General features: G+C 47.9%; 1 pseudogene; it reads left to right on the top strand.

The window, feature by feature from the left end:
- Positions 1 to 27,486, top strand: LOC127923054 (RNA polymerase-associated protein LEO1-like; annotated as a pseudogene).
- Positions 27,487 to 27,953: the final 467 nt, after the last annotated feature.

Raw genomic sequence — 27,953 nt, 5'->3', positions numbered from 1 at the left:
AGCGCTCATCTGCCGCCACCCGGTGGATATTCAACGCAGTTAATCGTGTCGCGCTGAACTGGCAAAACGCTCATCTGTCACATCCGGTTCGTCCTCATCGAAAGAAATGGCGGACATGGACGAACTGTTCGGTAGTGATGGGGACAGTGACAACGAACAAAGAGGTGAAGTTAGCCATCAAAATGCTGTTCCGAAAAGTTAGCTAAACACGTCTAAAGTTACGCTTGATGAATAGCTTTATGCAGTTACAGCTAGTAAGTTAGCTAATGTGATCTAGCTAAGGCCGGTTGGCTGATGCTAGCGAAGCTAACGTTAAGTGGCTAACAAGTAGCTAACGTTAGTAAAGAGGACCTTTGAGAATATCCATCAACAACCTAACTAGAACCAATATAGCCAGTACATACTTGGTCCAGCACATTAACGTTAGCTAGCTAACCATTCAAGCTCCCCATAGGGCGTGCGTAGCTAACGTTAGTATTTGTGTTTATTTCACATTCATGTACATTTCCCCTCTGCTGAAAGCTAACATGACTGTCTCTGTGTGTGTGTGTGTGTGTGTGTGTGTGTGTGTGTGCAGTGGTCTCAGCAGTGGCGTCTGGCTCTGGTTCAGGTTCTGAATCTGAGCCGGAGATGCCCCGGTCCCGTTCCCATAGTAACGCCTCCGGCAGCGACAGCGGGAGAGATGATGATGATGATGGACAAGATGGGGGAAAGCCCAACACCAAGGTGAGGTCCAGTTGTTTCAGTACATACACACACACACACAGGAAACACTCTTAACCACAATAATGACATGGTATAACTCTATGAACCAGGAGCTGTTTGGGGATGACAGTGAAGAGGAACGCCAAAGCCGACACAGCGACAACCAATCAAACCTGTCGGAACGCTCAGGAAACCAGTCGGATGCCAGCATGCACTCGGAGCCCGAGGACAATGACCAGTCAGACGCGGAGCAGCACAGTGGGTCGGAGAGAGGGCACCGGGAGGAAGAGGAGGAAGATGGAGATCGAAGGTCAGAGGCAGGCAGTCCAGTATCGGGGGTGGGGAGCCCCAGGTCTGGGAGGGGCAGTGTTCGCTCTGAGAAGAGGTGAGGAGGAATGATTATGAAATGGTTTTATATAGGCTAGTGCTTTTTCATCTGGTATTGAAAGCACTTTGAGTGAAAAACAAATTTCATTGGAATGTACATAATGCATAATAACTTGTTTTCCTGCCAGTATCCATAGCGACCCCGGCACCCCCACTCGGCTCCCGGCACCCCCACTCAGCTCCCGGCACCCCCACTCGGCTCCCGGCACCCCTCACTCTGCTCCCGGCACCCCCACTCTGCTCCCGGCACCCCCACTCTGCTCCCGGCACCCCCACTCTGCTCCCGGCACCCCCACTCGGCTCCCGGCACCCCCACTCGGCTCCCGGCACCCCCACTCGCTCCCGGCACCCCCACTCGGCTCCCGGCACCCCCACTCGGCTCCCGGCACCCCCACTCCGCGCCCGGCACCCCCACTCCGCGCCCGGCACCCCCTGTCAGACCCCGGCACCCCCATGTCAGACCCCGGAACCCCCTGTCAGACCCTGGCACCCCCCACTCAGGGCCCGGCACCCCCCACTCAGGGCCCGGAACCCCCCACTCAGATGGGGAGGGGTCAGGCAAGGAGAACCAATCAGATGATGAAAAGTGGGGAGGAGGGGCTAAGAGTGACCAATCAGAGGATGAGGAAGAGGAGGAGAAGAAGCGGCACCAATCGGACGAAGAGCGAGAGAATTCTGATGAGGACGGGGCGGGGCACAGGAGCAGGAAGAAGTCAGGTATTGAAGAAAGTGTGTGTGTGTGTGTGTGTGTGTGTGTGTGTGTGTGTGTGTGGTCTGAAGGACCTTCCTCTAGCCACTCACTAGATCAGCCTTGGAGTTTGAAAAGAAAACTGTAGCAACCTTCAGCAACATCGGCTTTTCTCTTGTATTAATGTACTCTATCAAGCTTTATCAATATGATACTGTTGTATCACATCCTATATGCCATTGGTTGCTGCTGTGCCCTTGAACAAGGCACTTAACCCCCCACAGCAGCTGTTCCCTGTGAACCCAGTCTGGCAGCTCCCCTTACCACTAAAAAACCTCTACACAACGCATTGGGAAAGTATTCAGACCCCTTGGCTTTTTCCACATTTTGTTACATTACAGCCTTATTCTAAAATGGATTAAATACATTTCTGTCATCAATCTACACACAATAACCCATAATGACAAAAAAAAACTGAAATATTATATCTACATAAGTATTCAGACCTTTTACACAGTACTTTGTGGCAGCACCTTTGGCAGCGATTACAGCCATGAGTCTTCTTGGGTATGACGTTACAAGCTTGTCACACCTGTATTTGAGGAGTTTCTCCCATTATTCTCTGCAGATCCTCTCAAGCTCTATCGTGTTGGTTGTGGAGCATCGCTGCACAGCTTTTTCAGGTCTCTCCAGAGATGTTGGATCGGGTTCATGTCCGGGATTTGTATGGGCCCCTCAAGGACATTCAGAAACTTGTCCCGAAGTCACTCCTCCGTTGTCTTGGCTGTGTGCTTAGGGATGTTGTCCTGTTAGAATGTGAACCTTCGCCCCAGGCTGAGGTCCTGAGCACTTTCGAGCACGTACTTTGCTCCATTCATCTTTTCCTCGATCCTAGTCAGTCTCCCAGTCCCTGCCGCTGAAAAACATCCCCACAGCATGATGCTGCCACCCTAATGCTTCACCGTAGGGATGGTGCCAGGTTTCATCCAGACGTGACACTTGGCATTCAGGCCAAAGAGTTCAATCTTGGTTTCATCAAACCAGAAAATATTTTTTCTCATGGTCTAAAAATCCTTTTGGTGCCTTTTGGCAAAATCCAAGTGGGCTGTCATGTGCCTTTTACCTAGGAGTGGCTTCTGTCTGGCCACTCTACCATAAAGGCCTGATTGGTGAAGTGCTGTAGAGTTGGTTGTCCTTCTGGAAGGTTCTCCAATCTCCACAGAGGAACTCTGTAGCTCTGTCAGAGTGACCATTGGATTCTTGGTCACCTCCCTGACCAACGCCCTTCTCCCCCGACTGCTCAGTTTGACCGGGCGGCCAGCTCTAGGAAGAGTCTTGGTGGTTCCAAACTTCTTCCATTTAAGAATGATGGAGGCCACTGTGTTCTTGGACCTTAAATGCTTCAGACATTTTTTTGGTTCCCTTCCCTCAGATCTGTACCTCGATACAATCCTGTCAAAATAATTTAATGAATTTTAGAGTAAGACTGTAACGTAACAAAATGTGGAAAAAGTCAAGGGGTCTGAATACATTCAGAATGCCCTGTATGTTTATGTGTCTTCTTTCAGAGGGCTTGGGTTAAAAGGAAGTAACATTTTGATTGGACCTTGTGTGCAATTGACCAGTAAAATTATCTTTAATCTTTGTTTGAGCAATGACTGGAAGTCTACAGGAGAATTATAATAATTAAATGATGTGTGTGTGTGTGTGTGCTTCAGAGTCTGCGAAGGGCAGTGACAGCGAGGATGACTTCGTCGGACGGAAGAACAAGAAGATGGCATCTGCCTCGGACTCTGACAGCGATGTTGGAGCCAAGAAGAAGATGGCGGCGTCTGGCTCAGACTCTGACAGCGACGTTGGAGCCAAGAAGAAGATGGCGGCGGCGTCTGGCTCAGACTCTGACAGCGACGTTGGAGCCAAGAAGAAGATGGCGGCGTCTGGCTCAGACTCTGACAGCGACGTTGGAGCCAAGAAGAAGAAGATGGCGGCGTCTGGCTCAGACTCTGACAGCGACGTTGGAGCCAAGAAGAAGGGTAAAGGTAAACCTAGATCTGAAGGCTGGTTGCAAAAATAACTTTCCCAAAAATCCCTGGTTTTCCAGAAATCCTGGTTGGAGGATTCCGGATTTCCTGCTTATCCCCGCCTGAATCCGGGAGTCTTCCAACCGGGAATTCTGGAAAACTTGGGTATTTAGAAAAATGCAACCCTAATCTGAAGAGTCCTATAGGAGGTCTCCTCAACACATTACTAGAGGAGAAGATCCCTCCTGGTGTAGGCTTGGCCGGTATATATCATATATACCAGGGATCATCAACTAGTTTCAGGCTGATTTAAAAAAATATATATATATAAAAATATTATTCTTGAGTGGATGTTCGGATGGGTCCGAACATAATTACAAATCATTTGTAGACTGCAAATTGACCACAAAAAACCCAAACGCAGATAATATTTGACTAAAACATCATAATTTCAAACCTTGCTTACATTTGTATGCATAATGCATGGGAATACTTGGGAACCCGATTTTCCAGAATTAAAATCACTTGGAGCTGATTTCCTGGTGTTTTTAGGCTTTTATGTAAAAAATAAAAAATAATTAGTTCAACTTAAATAAAAACCGTTTGGCCAGTGGGCCGCCATTTGAGGAACCCTGATATATACAGGATACCGTATCCTGGTGCTATTTGGAAATAGCCACAGGATGGTTTTGCAATAACGTTGTAACTATCTCATTTATTTAATAAATTAGAATATTTGTAGCTACTTTTTATGTACTGCAGTCAACTTGCAATACGCTTGGTGGTCTGCTTTGTCTCCTGTCACATTATTTTACATTCTGGACCCTTGAGTCACTCACTGTTGTGCAGCATGAGCCAGGAGATGTAGTTACACATATTTGACAGCTAAATATCTTCTCACTATTAAGTTGACTTTCTAAAAGGTGCTAAATGCTCTGCAGTTGTGCATTTTGGTTTGCTAATTTAGTAGCTAGTTATCTAGCTAAGTGGTTAGTTTCTTCCAAAATCAAGTTTTGCTTGATAACAGAAGAGAATCCCCTAGTGGGTCAGGAGAATCCCCTAGTGGGTCAGGAGAATCCCCTAGTGGGTCAGGAGAATCCCCTCGTGGGTCAGGAGAATCCCCTCGTGGGTCAGGAGAATCCCCTCGTGGGTCAGGAGAATCCCCTCGTGGGTCAGGAGAATCCCCTCGTGGGTCAGGAGAATCCCCTCGTGGGTCAGGAGAATCCCCTAGTGGGTCAGGAGAATCCCCTCGTGGGTCAGGAGAATCCCCTCGTGGGTCAGGAGAATCCCCTAGATGGTCAGGAGAACGCTATTGTCTGTTCTGCAAATAGTTTCAGAGACTAAAAAGTTCGCAATGCGCTCGTTAGCATTTAGCTAGCATTCACTATGGGATTTCACATGTACTTATTAGCATTGGTAACCTCCATATTGCAGAGGCTCAGTGGGTTTTGAAAACAGCGCCCCTTGTGTTCAGTGCCGGTATTACTGAATATCCCAGGATGGCACCCGGTCGGTATGACAGTCTGGATACCACCCAAGCCGACTCCGATGCACTTTGAGGAGGCGGAGGGGTCAGGGTATAATCCCTCCATGTTCCACTTCTACCTGGTACGGGTCAAAGGTTAGGGTTCAGGACTCCTCTTTCTCCATCTCTTCCTCAGGTAAGAAACCAGCAGCAGACGACCTGTTTGGAGAGGCAGACGACATCTCATCAGACAGTGATGCTGAGAAACCTCCTACTCCAGGACAACCCCTGGTGAGACACACTTGACCCCCCACTCCAGGACAACCCCTGGTGAGACACCCTTGACCCCCCACTCCAGGACAACCCCTGGTGAGACACACTCCAGAACAACCCCTGGTGAGACATACTTTACCCCCCACTCCAGAACAACCCCTGGTGAGACACACTTTACCCCCCACTCCAGAACAACCCCTGGTGAGAGACACTTTACCTCTGCATGTTACAAGAACTAATAATGAAGAGTTTGTGTGTGTGTCTCTCTCTGTGTTTGTGTGTCTCTCTCTGTGTGTGTGTCTCTCTCTGTGTGTGTGTGTCTCTCTCTGTGTGTGTGTGTGTGTGTGTGTCTCTCTGTGTGTGTGTGTCTCTCTGTGTGTGTGTGTCTCTCTGTGTGTGTGTGTGTCTCTGTGTGTGTGTGTGTGTCTCTCTCTGTGTGTGTGTGTCTCTCTCTGTGTGTGTGTCTCTCTCTGTGTGTGTGTGTCTCTCTCTGTGTGTGTGTGTCTCTCTGTGTGTGTGTGTGTCTCTCTGTGTGTGTGTGTGTCTCTCTCTGTGTGTGTGTGTCTCTCTGTGTGTGTGTGTCTCTCTCTGTGTGTGTGTGTGTGTCTCTCTGTGTGTGTGTGTCTCTCTCTGTGTGTGTGTGTGTCTCTCTCTGTGTGTGTGTGTCTCTCTCTGTGTGTGTGTCTCTCTCTGTGTGTGTGTGTGTGTGTCCTCTCTGTGTGTGTGTGTGTGTGTCTCTGTGTGTGTGTGTGTCTCTGTGTGTGTGTGTGTGTGTGTGTGTGTGTCTCTGTGTGTGTGTGTGTGTGTGTGTGTGTGTGTGTGTGTCTCTGTGTGTGTGTGTGTCTCTGTGTGTGTGTGTGTGTGTCTCTCTGTGTGTGTGTGTGTGTGTGTGTGTGTGTGTGTGTGTCTCTGTGTGTGTGTCTCTGTGTGTGTGTGTGTGTGTGTCTCCCCAGGACCAAGAGGATGGTATGGAAGGGGAGCAGGCTGAGGAGGAGCCCGTCCCAGAGACTCGTATCGAGGTGGAGATTCCTAAAGTCAGCACTGATCTAGGATCAGACCTCTACTTCGTCAAACTACCCAACTTCCTCTCCGTTGAGCCCAGGTTAGACTCACCCCAGATGGTCCCAGTTCACTTACTGACCCTCCCCCTGACCCTAGACCCTGACACCCCCCGGACCCTAACCCTGACCTTCCCCTGAGCATTCCATGTTTTCGGATGAGAAGGGTCTGGATAGGTAGAAGCAGTGTCTTCTCTCTGAACTCTGTCTGATGTGATGTGTGTGTTCCTCTCTGTTCAGACCCTTTGACTCCCAGTACTATGAAGATGAGTTTGAGGATGAGGAGATGTTGGATGAAGAGGGACGGACCAGGCTCAAACTGAAGGTGTGTGTGTGCTCAGTTCTTGCCCTGTGTGTGTGATGTGACAGTATTGTGTGTGTTGTGATGTGACAGTGTTGTGTATTGATGTGACAGTGTTGTGTATTGATGTGACAGTGTTGTGTATTGATGTGACAGTGTTGTATTGATGTGACAGTGTTTTGATGTGATGTGATGTGACAGTGTTGTGTATTGATGTGACAGTGTTGTGTATTGATGTGACAGTGTTGTGTAGTTGATGTGACAGTGTTGTGAGTTGATGTGACAGTGTTGTGTTTTGATGTGACAGTGTTGTGTATTGATGTGACAGTGTTGTGGTGTGATGTGACAGTGTTGTGGTGTGATGTGACAGTGTTGTGTGTTGATGTGACAGTGTTGTGACATGTGACAGTGTTGTGTGTGATGTGACAGTGTTGTGGTGTGATGTAACAGTGTTCTGTGATGTAACAGTGTTCTGAGTGATGTAACAGTGTTCTGAGTGATGTAACAGTGTTCTGTGTGATGTAACAGTGTTCTGTGTGATGTAACAGTGTTCTGTTCTGTGATGTAACAGTGTTCTGTGTGATGTAACAGTGTTCTGTGTGATGTAACAGTGTTCTGTGTGATGTAACAGTGTTCTGAGTGATGTAACAGTGTTCTGAGTGATGTAACAGTGTTCTGAGTGATGTAACAGTGTTCTGTGTGATGTAACAGTGTTCTGTGTGATGTAACAGTGTTCTGAGTGATGTAACAGTGTTCTGTGTGTAACAGGTTGAGAACAGTGTTCTGTGTGATGTAACAGTGTTCTGAGTGATGTAACAGTGTTCTGAGTGATGTAACAGTGTTCTGTGTGATGTAACAGTGTTCTGAGTGATGTAACAGTGTTCTGAGTGATGTAACAGTGTTCTGAGTGATGTAACAGTGTTCTGTGTGATGTAACAGTGTTGTGATGTAACAGTGTTCTGTGTTCAGGTTGAGAATACTATCCGGTGGAGAGCCAAGAAAGACGAGGAGGGGAACGAGAGCAGAGGAGTAACGCCCGCATCGTGATGAAGTGGTCTGACGGCAGGTCAGCACATACACACATACACACACACACACAAGTCCACAAGACCCTCAGAGGGCTGATGAAGAGGAGTAACGCTGGACAGCTGATGAAGAGGAGTAACGCTGGACTCTGATGAAGAGGAGTAACGCTGGACAGCTGATGAAGAGGAGTAACGCTGGACAGCTGATGAAGAGGAGTAACGCTGGACTCTGATGAAGAGGAGTAACGCTGGGACTCCTGATGAGAGGAGTAACGCTGGGACAGCTGAAGAGGAGTAACGCTGGACTCCTGATGAAGAGGAGTAACGCTGGACTCCTGATGATTGTGCTTGAATAATTAATACATTGATTTAACAATGGGGAAATGTGTGTTTACATGTGTATGTATCTGTGGATGTGTTCTGTCTCCACAGCATGTCTCTCCACCTGGGTAACGAGGTGTTTGATGTGTTCTGTCTCCACAGCATGTCTCTCCACCTGGGTAACGAGGTGTTTGATGTGTTCTGTCTCCACAGCATGTCTCTCCACCTGGGTAACGAGGTGTTTGATGTGTATAAAGCTCCTCTCCAAGGAGACCACAACCACCTGTTCATCAGACAAGGAACTGGACTACAGGGACAGGCTGTGTTCAAGACCAAACTCACCTTCAGGTAACACTGTCTATACACACACACTGTCTATGTTGATGTGTTCTGTCATACATGTCTCTCCACCTGGGTCCATCAGGTGTTTGATGTGTTCTGTCTCACACAGTATCTAAGCCTGGGTAGCTCCATCCAGATGGAATAGTGAACAACAACACAGTATCTAACCTGAGCTCCGTCCAGATGGAATAGTGAACAACAACAGCAGTATCTAACCTGAGCTCCGTCCAGATGGAATAGTGAACAACAACACAGTATCTAACCTGGGAGCTCCGTGTTTGATGGAATAGTGACACAACACAGTATCTCCAGGTGAGCTCCTCCAGATGGAATAGTGAACAACTCCACAGTATCTCTCCACTGAGCTCGTCCAGATGGAATAGTGAACAACAACACAGTATCTAAGCTGAGCTCCATCCAGATGGAATAGTGAACAGTCTCCACACATGTCTCTCCACCTGAGCTGTTTGATGGTATAGTGAACAACACAGTATCTCAGATGGAACTCTGTGAACATGGACAGTGTGTTCAAGAACACAGTCACCTCTAAGCTGAGCTGTCCAGATGGAATAGTGAACAACACAGTATCTGAGCTGAGCTCAAAGTCCAGATGGAATAGTGAACAACAACACAGTATCTAAGCTGAGTTCTGTCCAGATGGAATAGTGAACAACAACACAGTATCTAAGCTGAGCTCCATCCAGATGGAATAGTGAACAACACAGTATCTAAGCTGAGCTCCGTCCAGATGGAATAGTGAACAACAACACAGTATCTAAACTGAGCTCCATCCAGATGGAATAGTGAACAACAACACAGTATCTAAGCTGAGCTCCATCCAGATGGAATAGTGAACAACAACACAGTATCTAAACTGAGCTCCATCCAGATGGAATAGTGAAACAACACAGTATCTAAGCTGAGCTCCATCCAGATGGAATAGTGAACAACACACAGTATCTGAGCTGAGCTCAGTCCAGATGGAATAGTGAACAACAACACAGTATCTAAACTGAGCTCCCTCCAGATGGAATAGTGGACAACAACACAGTATCTAAGCTGAGCTCCGTCCAGATGGAATAGTGAACAACACAGTATCTAAGCTGAGCTCCGTCCAGATGGAATAGTGAACAACACAGTATCTAAGCTGAGCTCCGTCCAGATGGAATAGTGAACAACACAGTATCTAAGCTGAGCTCCGTCCAGATGGAATAGTGAACAACAACACAGTATCTAAGCTGAGCTCCGTCCAGATGGAATAGTGAACAACAACACAGTATCTAAGCTGAGCTCCGTCCAGATGGAATAGTGAACAACACAGTATCTAAGCTGAGCTCCGTCCAGATGGAATAGTGAACAACAACACAGTATCTAAGCTGAGCTCCGTCCAGATGGAATAGTGAACAACACAGTATCTAAGCTGAGCTCCATCCAGATGGAATAGTGGACAACAACACAGTATCTAAACTGAGCTCCCTCCAGATGGAATAGTGAACAACAACACAGTATCTAAGCTGAGCTCCGTCCAGATGGAATAGTGAACAACAACACAGTATCTAAGCTGAGCTCCATCCAGATGGAATAGTGAACAACAACACAGTATCTAAGCTGAGCTCCGTCCAGATGGAATAGTGAACAACACAGTATCTAAGCTGAGCTCCGTCCAGATGGAATAGTGAACAACACAGTATCTAAGCTGAGCTCCGTCCAGATGGAATAGTGAACAACAACACAGTATCTAAACTGAGCTCCCTCCAGATGGAATAGTGAACATCAACACAGTATCTAAGCTGAGCTCCATCCAGATGGAATAGTGAACAACAACACAGTATCTAAGCTGAGCTCCGTCCAGATGGAATAGTGAACAACACAGTATCTAAGCTGAGCTCCCTCCAGATGGAATAGTGGACAACAACACAGTATCTAAGCTGAGCTCCGTCCAGATGGAATAGTGAACAACAACACAGTATCTAAGCTGAGCTCCATCCAGATGGAATAGTGAACAACACAGTATCTAATCTGAGCTCCGTCCAGATGGAATAGTGAACAACACAGTATCTAAACTGAGCTCCATCCAGATGGAATAGTGGACAACAACACAGTATCTAAGCTGAGCTCCATCCAGATGGAATAGTGAACAACACAGTATCTAAGCTGAGCTCCATCCAGATGGAATAGTGAACAACACAGTATCTAAGCTGAGCTCCGTCCAGATGGAATAGTGAACAACAACACAGTATCTAAGCTGAGCTCCCTCCAGATGGAATAGTGGACAACACAGTATCTAAGCTGAGCTCCATCCAGATGGAATAGTGGACAACAACACAGTATCTAATCTGAGCTCCCTCCAGATGGAATATAGTGAACAACACAGTATCTAAGCTGAGAACGTTTTGGGTATTAGACTTGTTTTGGTACAGTATTAGAATAGGGACTTGTTTTGGTACAGTATTAGAACAGGACTTGTTTTGGTACAGTAATAGAACGGGACTTGTTTTGGTACAGTATTAGAACGGGACTTGTTTTGGTACAGTATTAGAACGGGACTTGTTTTGGTACAGTATTACAATAGAATGGGACTTGTTTTGGTACAGTATTACAATAGAACGGGACTTGTTTTGGTACAGTATTACAATAGAATGGGACTTGTTTTGGTACAGTATTACAATAGAATGGGACTTGTTTTGGTACAGTATTACAATAGAACGGGACTTGTTTTGGTACAGTATTACAATAGAATGGGACTTGTTTTGGTACAGTATTACAATAGAACGGGACTTGTTTTGGTACAGTATTACAATAGAACGGACTTGTTTTGGTACAGTATTACAATAGAACGGGACTTGTTTTGGTACAGTATTAGAACGGGACTTGTTTTGGTACAGTATTACAATAGAATGGGACTTGTTTTGGTACAGTATTACAATAGAACGGGACTTGTTTTGGTACAGTATTACAATAGAATGGGACTTGTTTTGGTACAGTATTAGAACGGGACTTGTTTTGGTACAGTATTACAATAGAACAGGACTTGTTTTGGTACAGTATTACAATAGAATGGGACTTGTTTTGGTACAGTATTACAATAGAATGGGACTTGTTTTGGTACAGTATTACAATAGAATGGGACTTGTTTTGGTACAGTATTACAATAGAATGGGACTTGTTTTGGTACAGTATTACAATAGAATGGGACTTGTTTTGGTACAGTATTACAATAGAATGGGACTTGATTTGGTTCAGTATTAGAATGGGACTTGTTTTGGTACAGTATTACAATAGAATGGGACTTGATTTGGTTCAGTATTAGAATGGGACTTGATTTGGTTCAGTATTACAATAGAATGGGACTTGATTTGGTTCAGTATTACAATAGAATGGGACTTGATTTGGTTCAGTATTAGAATATAATGGGACTTGTTTTGGTACAGTATTAGAATATAATGGGACTTGTTTTGGTACAGTATTAGAACGGGACTTGTTTTGGTACAGTATTACAATAGAATGGGACTTGATTTGGTACAGTATTAGAATGGGACTTGTTTTGGTACAGTATTACAATAGAATGGGACTTGATTTGGTACAGTATTACAATAGAATGGGACTTGATTTGGTACAGTATTAGAATGGGACTTGATTTGGTTCAGTATTACAATAGAACGGGACTTGTTTTGGTACAGTATTACAATAGAATGGGACTTGATTTGGTTCAGTATTAGAATGGGACTTGATTTGGTACAGTATTAGAATATAATGGGACTTGTTTTGGTACAGTATTAGAATATAATGGGACTTGTTTTGGTACAGTATTAGAACGGGACTTGTTTTGGTACAGTATTACAATAGAATGGGACTTGATTTGGTTCAGTATTAGAACGGGACTTGTTTTGGTACAGTATTAGAATGGGACTTGATTTGGTACAGTATTACAATAGAATGGGACTTGATTTGGTTCAGTATTAGAATGGGGCTTGATTTGGTACAGTATTAGAACGGGACTTGTTTTGGTACAGTATTAGAATGGGACTTGATTTGGTTCAGTATTAGAACGGGACTTGATTTGGTACAGTATTAGAACGGGACTTGTTTTGGTACAGTATTACAATAGAATGGGACTTGATTTGGTACAGTATTACAATAGAATGGGACTTGATTTGGTTCAGTATTAGAATGGGACTTGATTTGGTTCAGTATTAGAATGGGACTTGTTTTGGTACAGTATTAGAATGGGACTTGATTTGGTACAGTATTACAATAGAATGGGACTTGATTTGGTTCAGTATTAGAATGGGGCTTGATTTGGTACAGTATTAGAACGGGACTTGTTTTGGTACAGTATTAGAATGGGACTTGATTTGGTTCAGTATTAGAATGGGGCTTGATTTGGTTCAGTATTAGAATGGGACTTGTTTTGGTACAGTATTAGAATGGGACTTGATTTGGTTCAGTATTAGAATGGGACTTGATTTGGTTCAGTATTAGAATGGGGCTTGTTTTGGTACAGTAATAGAATGGGACTTGATTTGGTTCAGTATTAGAACGGGACTTGTTTTGGTACAGTATTAGAATGGGACTTGATTTGGTACAGTATTACAATAGAATGGGACTTGATTTGGTACAGTATTACAATAGAATGGGACTTGATTTGGTTCAGTATTAGAATGGGACTTGATTTGGTTCAGTATTAGAATGGGACTTGATTTGGTACAGTATTAGAATGGGACTTGATTTGGTACAGTATTACAATAGAATGGGACTTGATTTGGTACAGTATTACAATAGAATGGGACTTGATTTGGTTCAGTATTAGAATGGGACTTGATTTGGTTCAGTATTAGAATGGGACTTGATTTGGTACAGTATTAGAATGGGACTTGATTTGGTTCAGTATTAGAACGGGACTTGTTTTGGTACAGTATTAGAATGGGACTTGATTTGGTACAGTATTACAATAGAATGGGACTTGATTTGGTACAGTATTAGAATGGGACTTGATTTGGTTCAGTATTAGAATGGGACTTGATTTGGTTCAGTATTAGAATGGGACTTGATTTGGTACAGTATTACAATAGAATGGGACTTGATTTGGTTCAGTATTAGAATGGGACTTGATTTGGTTCAGTATTAGAATGGGACTTGATTTGGTACAGTATTAGAATGGGACTTGATTTGGTTCAGTATTAGAACGGGACTTGTTTTGGTACAGTATTATGAGACGCTGTTCCTCTTTCAGTTTAAAGTAACAAACATGAATGTCTGATTTGAGATATAAAGCTGTTATTGTGTGTTTTCTCTCCAGACCCCACTCCACAGACAGCGCCACCCACAGGAAGATGACCCTGTCTCTGGCTGACCGCTGCTCGAAGACCCAGAAGATCAGAATACTGCCCATGGCTGGACGAGACCCCGAGTCTCAACGCAACGAGATGATCAAGGTGACACACGCTGGACTGTGTCATTTCATATAGGATGTCATGTAATAAGGTTATGAGATGTGTGGTGTAATGTTAGCAGAACTACACGCAACAAAAATATTAACGCAAAAACGATTTTAAAAGATTTTACTGAGTTACAGTTCATATAAGTAAATCAGTCAATTGAAATAAATGCATTAGGCCCTAATCTATGGATGTGACATGACTGGGAATACAGATATGAATCTGTTGGTCACAGATACCTTCGATAAAGAGAACAAGTCAGTATCTGGTGTGACCATTTGCCTCATGCAGCGTGACACATCTCCTTCACATAGAGTTAATCAGGCTGCTGATTGTGGCCTGTGGAATGTTGTCCCACTCCTCTTCAATGGCTGTGGGAAGTTGCTGGATATGGTCGGGAACTGGAACACGCTGTCGTATATGTTGATCCAGAGCATCCCAAACATGCTCAATGGGTGACGTGTCTGGTGAGCATGCAGGCCATGGAAGAACTGGGAAATGTTCAGCTTCCAGGAACTGTGTACAGATCCTTGTGACATGGGGCCGTGCGTTATCATGCTGAATTATGAGGTGATGGCGGCGGATGAATGCCACGACAACGAACCTCAGGATCTCGTCACGGTATCTCTGTGCATTCAGATTTCCATTGATTGAAAATGCAATTGTGTTCGTTGTTCATAGTTTATGCCTGCCCCCATACCATCCTGGTGTGTGTCCTCTGTTCACAACGTTGACATCAGCAAACCGCTCGCCCACACAACACCACACATGCCGTCTGCCATCTGTCTGGTACAGCTGAAACTCCTGTGTGCCATCTGCCTGGTACAGCTGAAACTCCTGTGTGCCATCTGCCTGGTGCAGCTGAAACTCCTGTGTGCCATCTGCCTGGTACAGCTGAAACTCCTGTCTGCCATCTGCCTGGTACAGCTGAAACTCCTGTGTGCCATCTGCCTGGTACAGCTGAAACTCCTGTGTGCCATCTGCCTGGTACAGCTGAAACTCCTGTGTGCCATCTGTCTGGTACAGCTGAAACTCCTGTGTGCCATCTGCCTGGTACAGCTGAAACTCCTGTGTGCCATCTGCCTGGTACAGTTGAAACTCCTGTGTGCCATCTGCCTGGTACAGCTGAAACTCCTGTGTGCCATCTGCCTGGTACAGCTGAAACTCCTGTCTGCTATCTGCCTGGTGCAGCTGAAACTCCTGTCTGCCATCTGCCTGGTACAGCTGAAACTCCTGTCTGCCATCTGCCTGGTACAGCTGAAACTCCTGTCTGCCATCTGTCTGGTACAGCTGAAACTCCTGTGTGCCATCTGCCTGGTACAGCTGAAACTCCTGTGTGCCATCTGCCTGGTACAGCTGAAACTCCTGTGTGCCATCTGCCTGGTACAGCTGAAACTCCTGTCTGCCATCTGCCTGGTACAGCTGAAACTCCTGTGTGCCATCTGACTGGTACAGCTGAAACTCCTGTCTGCTATCTGCCTGGTACAGCTGAAACTCCTGTGTGCCATCTGCCTGGTACAGCTGAAACTCCTGTGTGCCATCTGCCTGGTACAGCTGAAACTCCTGTGTGCCATCTGCCTGGTACAGCTGAAACTCCTGTCTGCCATCTGTCTGGTACAGCTGAAACTCCTGTCTGCCATCTGCCTGGTACAGCTGAAACTCCTGTCTGCTATCTGCCTGGTACAGCTGAAACTCCTGTCTGCTATCTGCCTGGTACAGCTGAAACTCCTGTGTGCCATCTGCCTGGTACAGCTGAAACTCCTGTGTGCCATCTGCCTGGTACAGCTGAAACTCCTGTCTGCCATCTGCCTGGTACAGCTGAAACTCCTGTGTGCCATCTGCCTGGTACAGCTGAAACTCCTGTGTGCCATCTGCCTGGTACAGCTGAAACTCCTGTGTGCCATCTGCCTGGTACAGCTGAAACTCCTGTGTGCCATCTGCCTGGTACAGCTGAAACTCCTGTGTGCCATCTGCCTGGTACAGCCTGTGTGCCATCTGCCTGAAACTCCTGTGTGCCATCTGCCTGGTACAGCTGAAACTCCTGTCTGGTACAGCTGAAACTCCTGTGTGCCATCTGCCTGGTACAGCTGAAACTCCTGTGTGCCATCTGCCTGGTACAGCTGAAACTCCTGTGTGCCATCTGCCTGGTACAGCTGAAACTCCTGTCTGCCATCTGCCTGGTGCCTCCTGTGTGCCATCTGCCTGGTACAGCTGAAACTCCTGTGTGCCATCTGCCTGGTACAGTTGAAACTCCTGTGTGCCATCTGCCTGGTACAGCCTGTCCTGTGCCATCTGCCTGGTACAGCTGAAACTCCTGTGTGCCATCTGCCTGGTACAGCTGAAACTCCTGTCTGCCATCTGCCTGGTACAGCTGAAACTCCTGTCTGCTGCCTGGTACTCTGCTATCTGCCTGGTACAGCTGAAACTCCTGTGTGCCATCTGGTACAGCTGAAACTCCTGTCTGCTATCTGCCTGGTATCTGCCTGGTACAGTTGAAACTCCTGTGTGCCATCTGCCTGGTACAGCTGAAACTCCTGTGTGCCATCTGCCTGGTACAGCTGAAACTCCTGTCTGCCATCTGCCTGGTACAGCTGAAACTCCTGTGTGCCATCTGCCTGGTACAGCTGAAACTCCTGTGCCATCTGCCTGGTAACTGAAACCCTGTGTGCCATCTGCCTGGTGACAGCTGAAACTCCTGTGTGCCATCTGCCTGGTACAGCTGAAACTCCTGTCTGCCATCTGCCTGGTGCATCTGCCTGGTACAGAAACTCCTGTGCCATCTGCCTGGTACAGCTGAAACTCTGCCATCTGCCTGGTACAGCTGAAACTCCTGTCTGCCATCTGCCTGGTACAGCTGAAACTCCTGTGTGCCATCTGCCTGGTACAGTTGAAACTCCTGTCTGTCTGCCTGGTGCCATCTGCCTGGTACAGCTCCTGTGTGCCATCTGCCTGGTACAGAAACTCCTGTGTGCCATCTGCCTGGTACAGTTCCGTGTGCCATCTGCCTGGTACAGTTCCGTGTGCCATCTGCCTGGTACAGTTCCGTGTGCCATCTGCCTGGTACAGCTGAAACTCCTGTCTGCCATCTGCCTGGTACAGCTGAAACTCCTGTGTGCCATCTGCCTGGTACAGTTGAAACTCCTGTGTGCCATCTGCCTGGTGCAGTTGAAACTCCTGTGTGCCATCTGCCTGGTACAGCAAACTCCTGTCTGCCATCTGCCTGGTGCAGCTGAAACTCCTGTGTATCAAGGGGAGCATTCGTTCCACTGAAGTCGGTTACAACTGAACTGCAGTCAAGTCAAGACCCCGGTGAGGATGACGAACACTCAGATGAGCTTCCCTGAGACGGTTTCTGACCGTTTGTACAGAACTGTTGTACAAACCCACAGTTTGTCTGCGTGGCAGGTTTCAGACTATCCCGCAGGTGAAGAAGTCTGATGTGAAGGTCCTGGGCTGGTGCGTTTGTAAGGCCGGTTGGACGTACTGCCAAATTCTCTAAGACGATGTTACAGAGGTGCTTGATGGTAGAGAAATTAACATCAAATTCTCAGGACATTCCTGCAGTCAGAATGCCAATTTCCCTCAACTTGAGACATCTGTGTCGTTGTATTATGTGGCAAAACTGCACATTTCAGATTGACCTTTTATTGTCCCCCAGCACAAGGTGCACCTGTGTAATGATCATGCTGTTTAATCAGCTTCCTGATATTCCACACCTGTCAGGTGGATGGATTATCTTGGCAAAAGAGAAATTCTCACTATAACAGGGATTTAAACACATTTGTGGACAACATTTGAGAGAAACTTTTTGTGAATCTGTGAACATTTCTTGAATCATTTATATCATCAGTTCGTTTAAAAACGTGGGACCAACACTTTACATGTTCAGGTTTATATTTTTGTTCAGTTTAATAACGACAGTCTGGAGACGAGACAGACTTTCTGTTGCTTCTAGAAGCACTGACTGGGCTTCTGTTGCTGATTACAGTCTCCTACATTTGAAATAGACAGGACGACACCTTATCTCATTTGAGGGGTTAACACGTTGACCCGTCTCCCCCCTACAGAAAGAGGAGGAGCGTCTGCGTGCGTCTATCCGTCGTGAGGGACAACAGCGGCGGATGAGAGAGAAGCAGCACCAACGAGGGCTGAGCGCCGGTTACCTGGAGCCCGATCGCTATGACGACGATGAGGAGGGGGACGAGTCTGTCAGCCTGGCCGCCATCAAGAGCAAATACAAGGGGGGAGGAGGAGGAGGAGGGGGGCTGAGGGGTGAGGACACACACACCATATCTAAACAGAGACACATCCACATCAAATACAAGGGAGGAGGAGGAGGGGGCTGAGGGGTGAGGACACACACACCATATCTAAACAGAGACACATCCACATCAAATACAAGGGAGGAGGAGGAGGGCTGAGGGGTGAGGACACACACACCATATCTAAACAGAGACACATCCACATCAAATACAAGGGAGGAGGAGGAGGGGGGCTGAGGGGTGAGGACACACACACCATATCTAAACAGAGACACATCCACATCAAATACAAGGGAGGAGGAGGAGGGGGCTGAGGGGTGAGGACACACACCATATCTAAACAGAGACACATCCACATCAAATACAAGGGAGGAGGAGGAGGGGGCTGAGGGGTGAGGACACACACACCATATCTAAACAGAGACACATCCACATCAAATACAAGGGAGGAGGAGGAGGGGGGCTGAGGGGTGAGGACACACACCATATCTAAACAGAGACACATCCACATCAAATACAAGGGAGGAGGAGGAGGGGGGGCTGAGGGGTGAGGACACACACACCATATCTAAACAGAGACACATCCACATCAAATACAAGGGAGGAGGAGGAGGGGGCTGAGGGGTGAGGACACACACACCATATCTAAACAGAGACACATCCACATCAAATACAAGGGAGGAGGAGGAGGGGGCTGAGGGGTGAGGACACACACCATATCTAAACAGAGACACATCCACATCAAATACAAGGGAGGAGGAGGAGGGGGCTGAGGGGTGAGGACACACACACCATATCTAAACAGAGACACATCCACATCAAATACAAGGGAGGAGGAGGAGGGGGCTGAGGGGTGAGGACACACACACCATATCTAAACAGAGACACATCCACATCAAATACAAGGGAGGAGGAGGAGGAGGCTGAGGGGTGAGGACACACACACCATATCTAAACAGAGACACATCCACATCAAATACAAGGGAGGAGGAGGAGGGGGCTGAGGGGTGAGGACACACACACCATATCTAAACAGAGACACATCCACATCAAATACAAGGGAGGAGGAGGAGGGGGCTGAGGGGTGAGGACACACACACCATATCTAAACAGAGACACATCCACATCAAATACAAGGGAGGAGGAGGAGGAGGGCTGAGGGGTGAGGACACACACACCATATCTAAACAGAGACACATCCACATCAAATACAAGGGAGGAGGAGGAGGGCTGAGGGGTGAGGACACACACACCATATCTAAACAGAGACACATCCACATCAAATACAAGGGAGGAGGAGGAGGGGGCTGAGGGGTGAGGACACACACACCATATCTAAACAGAGACACATCCACATCAAATACAAGGGAGGAGGAGGAGGAGGGCTGAGGGGTGAGGACACACACACCATATCTAAACAGAGACACATCCACATCAAATACAAGGGAGGAGGAGGAGGAGGGCTGAGGGGTGAGGACACACACACCATATCTAAACAGAGACACATCCACATCAAATACAAGGGAGGAGGAGGAGGGGGCTGAGGGGTGAGGACACACACACCATATCTAAACAGAGACACATCCACATCAAATACAAGGGAGGAGGAGGAGGGCTGAGGGGTGAGGACACACACACCATATCTAAACAGAGACACATCCACATCAAATACAAGGGAGGAGGAGGAGGGCTGAGGGGTGAGGACACACACACCATATCTAAACAGAGACACATCCACATCAAATACAAGGGAGGAGGAGGAGGAGGGCTGAGGGGTGAGGACACACACACCATATCTAAACAGAGACACATCCACATCAAATACAAGGGAGGAGGAGGAGGGCTGAGGGGTGAGGACACACACACCATATCTAAACAGAGACACATCCACATCAAATACAAGGGAGGAGGAGGAGGGCTGAGGGGTGAGGACACACACACCATATCTAAACAGAGACACATCCACATCAAATACAAGGGAGGAGGAGGAGGGCTGAGGGGTGAGGACACACACACCATATCTAAACAGAGACACAACCACATCAAATACAAGGGAGGAGGAGGAGGAGGGCTGAGGGGTGAGGACACACACACCATATCTAAACAGAGACACATCCACATCAAATACAAGGGAGGAGGAGGAGGGGGCTGAGGGGTGAGGACACACACACCATATCTAAACAGAGACACATCCACATCAAATACAAGGGAGGAGGAGGAGGGGGCTGAGGGGTGAGGACACACACACCATATCTAAACAGAGACACATCCACATCAAATACAAGGGAGGAGGAGGAGGGGGCTGAGGGGTGAGGACACACACACCATATCTAAACAGAGACACATCCACATCAAATACAAGGGAGGAGGAGGAGGGCTGAGGGGTGAGGACACACACACCATATCTAAACAGAGACACATCCACATCAAATACAAGGGAGGAGGAGGAGGGGAGGGCTGAGGGGTGAGGACACACACACCATATCTAAACAGAGACACATCCACATCAAATACAAGGGAGGAGGAGGAGGGGGCTGAGGGGTGAGGACACACACCCATATCTAAACAGAGACACATCCACATCAAATACAAGGGAGGAGGAGGGGGCTGAGGGGTGAGGACACACACACCATATCTAAACAGAGACACATCCACATCAAATACAAGGGAGGAGGAGGAGGGGGCTGAGGGGTGAGGACACACACACCATATCTAAACAGAGACACATCCACATCAAATACAAGGGAGGAGGAGGAGGGCTGAGGGGTGAGGACACACACACCATATCTAAACAGAGACACATCCACATCAAATACAAGGGAGGAGGAGGAGGGCTGAGGGGTGAGGACACACACACCATATCTAAACAGAGACACATCCACATCAAATACAAGGGAGGAGGAGGAGGGGGGCTGAGGGGTGAGGACACACACACCATATCTAAACAGAGACACATCCACATCAAATACAAGGGAGGAGGAGGAGGGCTGAGGGGTGAGGACACACACACCATATCTAAACAGAGACACATCCACATCAAATACAAGGGAGGAGGAGGAGGAGGGCTGAGGGGTGAGGACACACACACCATATCTAAACAGAGACACATCCACATCAAATACAAGGGAGGAGGAGGGGGGCTGAGGGGTGAGGACACACACACCATATCTAAACAGAGACACATCCACATCAAATACAAGGGAGGAGGAGGAGGGCTGAGGGGTGAGGACACACACACCATATCTAAACAGAGACACATCCACATCAAATACAAGGGAGGAGGAGGAGGAGGGCTGAGGGGTGAGGACACACACACCATATCTAAACAGAGACACATCCACATCAAATACAAGGTAGGAGGAGGAGGAGGGGGGGCTGAGGGGTGAGGACACACACACCATATCTAAACAGAACACATCCACATCAAATACAAGGGAGGAGGAGGAGGGCTGAGGGGTGAGGACACACACACCATATCTAAACAGAGACACATCCACATCAAATACAAGGGAGGAGGAGGAGGGGGCTGAGGGGTGAGGACACACACACCATATCTAAACAGAGACACATCCACATCAAATACAAGGGAGGAGGAGGAGGGCTGAGGGGTGAGGACACACACACCATATCTAAACAGAGACACATCCACATCAAATACAAGGGAGGAGGAGGAGGGGGCTGAGGGGTGAGGACACACACACCATATCTAAACAGAGACACATCCACATCAAATACAAGGGAGGAGGAGGAGGGCTGAGGGGTGAGGACACACACACCATATCTAAACAGAGACACATCCACATCAAATACAAGGGAGGAGGAGGAGGGCTGAGGGGTGAGGACACACACACCATATCTAAACAGAGACACATCCACATCAAATACAAGGGAGGAGGAGGAGGGCTGAGGGGTGAGGACACACACACCATATCTAAACAGAGACACATCCACATCAAATACAAGGGAGGAGGAGGAGGGCTGAGGGGTGAGGACACACACACCATATCTAAACAGAGACACATCCACATCAAATACAAGGGAGGAGGAGGAGGGCTGAGGGGTGAGGACACACACACCATATCTAAACAGAGACACATCCACATCAAATACAAGGGAGGAGGAGGAGGGCTGAGGGGTGAGGACACACACACCATATCTAAACAGAGACACATCCACATCAAATACAAGGGAGGAGGAGGAGGGGGCTGAGGGGTGAGGACACACACACCATATCTAAACAGAGACACATCCACATCAAATACAAGGGAGGAGGAGGGGGGCTGAGGGGTGAGGACACACACCATATCTAAACAGAGACACATCCACATCAAATACAAGGGAGGAGGAGGAGGGCTGAGGGGTGAGGACACACACACCATATCTAAACAGAGACACATCCACATCAAATACAAGGGAGGAGGAGGAGGGGGGCTGAGGGGTGAGGACACACACACCATATCTAAACAGAGACACATCCACATCAAATACAAGGGAGGAGGAGGAGGGGGGCTGAGGGGTGAGGACACACACACCATATCTAAACAGAGACACATCCACATCAAATACAAGGGAGGAGGAGGAGGGGGCTGAGGGGTGAGGACACACACACCATATCTAAACAGAGACACATCCACATCAAATACAAGGGAGGAGGAGGAGGGCTGAGGGGTGAGGACACACACACCATATCTAAACAGAAACACATCCACATCAAATACAAGGGAGGAGGAGGGGGCTGAGGGGTGAGGACACACACACCATATCTAAACAGAGACACATCCACATCAAATACAAGGGAGGAGGAGGAGGGCTGAGGGGTGAGGACACACACACCATATCTAAACAGAGACACATCCACATCAAATACAAGGGAGGAGGAGGAGGGGGGTTGAGGGTGAGGACACACACACCATAACTAAACAGAGACACATCCACATCAAATACAAGGGAGGAGGAGGAGGAGGGGCTGAGGGGTGAGGACACACACACCATATCTAAACAGAGACACATCCACATCAAATACAAGGGAGGAGGAGGAGGGCTGAGGGGTGAGGACACACACACCATATCTAAACAGAGACACATCCACATCAAATACAAGGGAGGAGGAGGAGGGGGCTGAGGGGTGAGGACACACACACCATATCTAAACAGAGACACATCCACATCAAATACAAGGGAGGAGGAGGAGGGGGGCTGAGGGGTGAGGACACACACACCATATCTAAACAGAGACACATCCACATCAAATACAAGGGAGGAGGAGGAGGGCTGAGGGGTGAGGACACACACACCATATCTAAACAGAGACACATCCACATCAAATACAAGGGAGGAGGAGGAGGGCTGAGGGGTGAGGACACACACACCATATCTAAACAGAGACACATCCACATCAAATACAAGGGAGGAGGAGGAGGAGGGCTGAGGGGTGAGGACACACACACCATATCTAAACAGAGACACATCCACATCAAATACAAGGGAGGAGGAGGGGGGGCTGAGGGGTGAGGACACACACACCATATCTAAACAGAAACACATCCACATCAAATACAAGGGAGGAGGAGGAGGAGGAGGGGGGCTGAGGGGTGAGGACACACACACCATATCTAAACAGAGACACATCCACATCAAATACAAGGGAGGAGGAGGAGGGCTGAGGGGTGAGGACACACACACCATATCTAAACAGAAACACATCCACATCAAATACAAGGGAGGAGGAGGAGGGCTGAGGGGTGAGGACACACACACCATATCTAAACAGAAACACATCCACATCAAATACAAGGGAGGAGGAGGGGGCTGAGGGGTGAGGACACACACACCCTCTCTAAACAGAGACACATCCACATCAAATACAAGGGAGGAGGAGGAGGGGGGGCTGAGGGGTGAGGACACACACACCATATCTAAACAGAAACACATCCACATCAAATACAAGGGAGGAGGAGGAGGGCTGAGGGGTGAGGACACACACACCATATCTAAACAGAAACACATCCACATCAAATACAAGGGAGGAGGAGGAGGGCTGAGGGGTGAGGACACACACACCATATCTAAACAGAGACACATCCACATCAAATACAAGGGAGGAGGAGGAGGGCTGAGGGGTGAGGACACACACACCATATCTAAACAGAGACACATCCACATCAAATACAAGGGAGGAGGAGGAGGGGGCTGAGGGGTGAGGACACACACACCATATCTAAACAGAGACACATCCACATCAAATACAAGGGAGGAGGAGGAGGAGGAGAGGGCTGAGGGGTGAGGACACACACACCATATCTAAACAGAGACACATCCACATCAAATACAAGGGAGGAGGAGGAGAGGCTGAGGGGAGAGGACACACACCCATATCTAAACAGAGACACATCCACATCAAATACAAGGGAGGAGGAGGAGGGGGGGCTGAGGGGTGAGGACACACACACCATATCTAAACAGAGACACATCCACATCAAATACAAGGGAGGAGGAGGAGGGGGCTGAGGGGTGAGGACACACACACCATATCTAAACAGAGACACATCCACATCAAATACAAGGGAGGAGGAGGAGGGGGCTGAGGGGTGAGGACACACACACCATATCTAAACAGAGACACATCCACATCAAATACAAGGGAGGAGGAGGGGGCTGAGGGGTGAGGACACACACCATATCTAAACAGAGACACATCCACATCAAATACAAGGGAGGAGGAGGAGGGGGCTGAGGGGTGAGGACACACACACCATATCTAAACAGAGACACATCCACATCAAATACAAGGGAGGAGGAGGAGGGGGCTGAGGGGTGAGGACACACACACCATATCTAAACAGAGACACATCCACATCAAATACAAGGGAGGAGGAGGAGGGGGCTGAGGGGTGAGGACACACACACCATATCTAAACAGAGACACATCCACATCAAATACAAGGGAGGAGGAGGAGGGGGCTGAGGGGTGAGGACACACACACCATATCTAAACAGAGACACATCCACATCAAATACAAGGGAGGAGGAGGAGGGGGCTGAGGGGTGAGGACACACACACCATATCTAAACAGAGACACATCCACATCAAATACAAGGGAGGAGGAGGAGGGGGCTGAGGGGTGAGGACACACACACCATATCTAAACAGAGACACATCCACATCAAATACAAGGGAGGAGGAGGAGGAGGGGCTGAGGGGTGAGGACACACACACCATATCTAAACAGAAACACATCCACATCAAATACAAGGGAGGAGGAGGAGGGCTGAGGGGTGAGGACACACACCATATCTAAACAGAAACACATCCACATCAAATACAAGGGAGGAGGAGGAGGGCTGAGGGGTGAGGACACACACACCATATCTAAACAGAAACACATCCACATCAAATACAAGGGAGGAGGAGGAGGGCTGAGGGGTGAGGACACACACACCATATCTAAACAGAGACACATCCACATCAAATACAAGGGAGGAGGAGGAGGAGGAGGGGGGCTGAGGGGTGAGGACACACACACCATATCTAAACAGAGACACATCCACATCAAATACAAGGGAGGAGGAGGAGGAGGAGGGGGGCTGAGGGGTGAGGACACACACACCATATCTAAACAGAGACACATCCACATCAAATACAAGGGAGGAGGAGGAGGGCTGAGGGGTGAGGACACACACACCATATCTAAACAGAGACACATCCACATCAAATACAAGGGAGGAGGAGGAGGAGGAGGGGGGCTGAGGGGTGAGGACACACACACCATATCTAAACAGAGACACATCCACATCAAATACAAGGGAGGAGGAGGAGGGCTGAGGGGTGAGGACACACACACCATATCTAAACAGAAACACATCCACATCAAATACAAGGGAGGAGGAGGAGGAGGGCTGAGGGGTGAGGACACACACACCATATCTAAACAGAGACACATCCACATCAAATACAAGGGAGGAGGAGGGGGGCTGAGGGGTGAGGACACACACACCATATCTAAACAGAGACACATCCACATCAAATACAAGGGAGGAGGAGGGCTGAGGGGTGAGGACACACACACCATATCTAAACAGAGACACATCCACATCAAATACAAGGGAGGAGGAGGAGGGCTGAGGGGTGAGGACACACACACCATATCTAAACAGAGACACATCCACATCAAATACAAGGGAGGAGGATACAGCGAAAGTGTTTGTATTTGCTCATTTTAATGTGTTCTCTCCCCTCCTCTCTTCTGTCCCCCTCCTCTCCTCTCTTCCATCTCATTTCTCTTCCGTCTTCCGTCCCCCCTCCGTCCTCTCCTCCGTCCCCTCCTCTCCTCCGTCTCTCTCCTCTCTCCATATAGAGGAGCGTGCTCGGATCTACTCGTCTGACAGTGATGAGGGTTCTGATGATGATAAAGCCCAGAGACTGCTCAAGGCCAAGAAACTAGACTCTGACGAGGTGAGACACACACACAGGTGTTAGTACAGTGAGAGAATGGAGAGATGACAGAGGGTGCAGTACTACAATCTACCAGCAGGAGACATTGTGAATCACTACATATAGGAATCTAGTTCAGCTAACAAAGCACGTTGAGGCAGATCTGAAGTGAGTCAAATCACATTTTTCCTGTCTTTCTCCCCCCTCTTTCTCTCTCTCCCCTCTTTCTCTTCTCCCCCTCTTTCTCTCTCCCCCCCTCTTTCTTTTCCCCCCTCCCCCTTTCTTTTCTCCCCCTCTTTCTTTTCTCCCCCTCTTTCTTTTCTCCCCCCTCTTTCTTTTCTCCCCCCCTCTTTCTTTTCTCCCCCTCTTTCTTTTCTCCCCCTCTTTCTTTTCTCCCCCCTCTTTCTTTTCTCCCCCCTCTTTCTCTCACCCCCTCTTTCTTTTCTCCCCTCTCTCTGTAGGAAGGGGAGAGTTCAGGGAAGAGGAAGGCTGAGGAGGATGAGGAGGAGGAGGTGGAACCCAAGAAGGCAAAGAAATATGTCATCAGCGACGAAGAGGAGGAGGAAGATGATGAATGATGTCATGTTGTTGATCACACCACTGTATTATCAGTGTGTTGTTATATCCAGTGCGTTGTGATGTAGACCTAAACGTTTAATTTGTAGTTTGTATATTTTCTAATGATGACTGTGTGTGTGTGAGAGAGAGAGCTCTGTACAGCTGTAGGAATAAAGACCAGATGAACTAAGTGTTTATCTCAATGACCAAACCTCAGTCTCTTTGTTATCATTATTTTTAAAGTTCTGTTTTTGTATTGAGATGTCCATTTTCTAATGGAGGTTAAAGATGGAGAGTTGAGGGGGGACTGTCTGGGGATGGACTGTTGGACCTCTTCACTAACAGTACTGTTCAATCCATCTGGCACAGCAGAGAGAGAAGTAATGGAGGGGTGGAGGATGAGGAGAGGTAGGAGAGGAGAAAGGAGGATGGGTGAGAGGAGGATGAGGATTGGTAAGAGGAGAGCGGAGTGGTGGAGGATGAGGATTGGTAAGAGGAGAGCGGAGTGGTGGAGGATGAAGATGGGTAAGAAAGGAGAGGAGGGGGGTTAGTGACCCGTCTTTGTGAACATCTCATACTCCTCACGTCCTTTCGTCTCCTCAAAACCAATTGGATCAGAAATGGGTTTTGAGAGAGAGAGGAGGACAATGGGAGGCTGGTTAGTGATTGTTGCACCAG

Source organism: Oncorhynchus keta, unplaced genomic scaffold, assembly GCF_023373465.1.
Source record: "Oncorhynchus keta strain PuntledgeMale-10-30-2019 unplaced genomic scaffold, Oket_V2 Un_contig_28090_pilon_pilon, whole genome shotgun sequence".
Classification (NCBI taxonomy): domain Eukaryota; kingdom Metazoa; phylum Chordata; class Actinopteri; order Salmoniformes; family Salmonidae; genus Oncorhynchus; species Oncorhynchus keta.
The sequence above is the reverse complement of the archived record's forward strand: the minus strand, read 5'-3'. Positions and strand labels throughout refer to the sequence as shown.